Source organism: Halichoerus grypus, chromosome X (assembly GCF_964656455.1).
Source record: "Halichoerus grypus chromosome X, mHalGry1.hap1.1, whole genome shotgun sequence".
Lineage (NCBI taxonomy): Eukaryota > Metazoa > Chordata > Mammalia > Carnivora > Phocidae > Halichoerus > Halichoerus grypus.
Genome location: NC_135727.1, coordinates 25,316,484 through 25,318,587, shown reverse-complemented (window position 1 = coordinate 25,318,587; position 2,104 = coordinate 25,316,484). Strand labels below are relative to the sequence as shown.

The 2,104-nt window shown below is 41.5% G+C and overlaps 1 pseudogene; it reads right to left on the bottom strand.

Annotated features, from left to right (window-relative positions):
• Nucleotides 1-557: 557 nt before the first annotated feature.
• LOC118540322 (small ribosomal subunit protein mS25 pseudogene) lies at nucleotides 558-1,026 on the bottom strand (annotated as a pseudogene).
• Nucleotides 1,027-2,104: the final 1,078 nt, after the last annotated feature.

Genomic DNA, 2,104 nt, shown 5'->3' with positions numbered 1-2,104 from the left:
CATTTCAATGGATTTGATTTTTCTCATAAGTATTTAAATTGGATAAGAAAGAAATAGGATTTTTCGGGGAGTCTGGGTGGCTCAGTCGTTAAGCGTCTGTCTTCGGCTCAGGTCATGATCCCAGGGTCCTGGGTTCGAGTCCCACATCCGGCTCCCTGCTCGGCGGGAAGCCTGCTTCTCCCTCTCCCACTCCCCCTACTTGTGTTCCCTCTCTCGCTGTGTCTCTGTCAAATAAATAAATAAAATCTTTAAAAAAAATTAAAAAAAAGAAATGAATAGGATTTTTAGTAAATACTAAAACCAATATGATGTCATATTGTTTTCCTTTTTGGTTTTTTTTTTTTTTTTTTGGAGTCCAGGAAGCATTTTATTGACCTAATGGATAGGATATTCCACTAGTAGCCCAACTGCAGATACTCTGCCAGCCCTCCCATGTCCTTTCACACATGTGTGTGAAGGGGACCCTCTTATAGCAAAGACATTTTCAGTGTCCATCCAGGGATAAAATCTGGGGCTTCCTTGAGTGTGGCCTGAGGCCTTAGTCCTCAGCGCTGGCTTCAGCATTGCTTTGTATTTCCCTGTACCTCCTTGGGTAATGGCACCAGGCCCAGGCAAGGGACCTGCCCTTTCACCTCACAGATGCACTTCAGCATCCAGTACTTTTGGGAGCCAAAGTGGACTGGGTGAGAAAGCTGCTTTTTCTCCTATTCCTCTTCTGGAAGGTTTCCTTGTTGGATGTGCTCCATGATCTCTTTATTACACTTGGTCTCCACATCCATGACGACCTGCTCTCTGGAATACAGATAAACCACAGAAATAGGGACAGCATCATGTTCTTAAACATCATGATCTACACCTAAGATTTTTTGTACTGGATCTTAGATATGTTGAAAAACACAAATTTCCGGGTGCCCTCACCCGGCTCCTTATGCATGTTGTAGTTCACAGTCATGATCTTCACTGACCTTGAACACCATCTCCCCCTGGCAAGGTGTGGCAGATCAGGAAGTAGCCCTTCATGGGCATGGTGGTGGAGGGATTGAGCCATGGGGCTAGCAGAAAGGAGAGACTCAGAGCAGCAGACACAGCTGGCCCAGCAGATCGCACACCACTTCACCTCACAACTGTTTTCCCCTTCCTATGCAGACACAGAGGAGACACTTCGGGGGGGGGGAGGGTTTTTTTCCTTTTTTTCCCCACCCACTTTTTTTCCTTTTTGACAAGAGAAATCACTAGTGAATTGAACACAGGCAGGCAGATGTTTCTGTGCTTTGCTGAGCATTTCAGTGTAGCTTAGATACACTATAGCTATAGATTGGCTTATACAATTTACTTTCATAATCGTAGATCAGACATTTCTTAAGGACCAGCACTATAAACATCTTAGTCAATGGCACACTTATGAAATTTTCATGTATCTTCTAGAAATGTCAGGAACTCTTTTATTTCCAGTTCTTCATAAAAAATGTGGCAATTTGACAGCCTAAGAAAAATAAAACCTTTTATGTCTTTGATTTGGAATATACAACCCAATAAACAATTTTAACTTAATTATCAACTTTCACCTGAATATAACACATATAATAACAGAAAAGGGGGTTTACATTCAATTAGGGAACTCAGCCACTCTGTAAGCATAATAACATTTGTAACATAGGAGTCTCAGAAGAAAAAGGGAGGGAAAAAGGGGCAGAAGGTTTATTTGAGAAAATTATAGCTGAAAACTTCCCTAATTTGGGGAAGAAAATAGATATCCAAATCCAGGAAGCACAGAGAACTCTCATCAAAATCAACAAAAGCAGGCCAACACCGAGACTTATTGTAGTAAAATTTGCAAAATAGACATAAGGAAAGAATCCTGAAAGCAGCAAGGAAAAAGAAATCCCTAAACTACAAGGGAAGACAAATTAGGTTAGCAGGAGATCTCTCCACAGAAACTTGGCAGGCCAGAAGATAGTGGCATGATATATTCAATATGCGGAATAGGGAAAATATGCAGCCAAGAATACTTTATCCAGCGAGGCTATCATTCAAAATAGAAGGAGAGATAAAGAGTTTCCCAATGTGAGACAGGAATCTATCAAAATCCTAGAGAACACAGGCA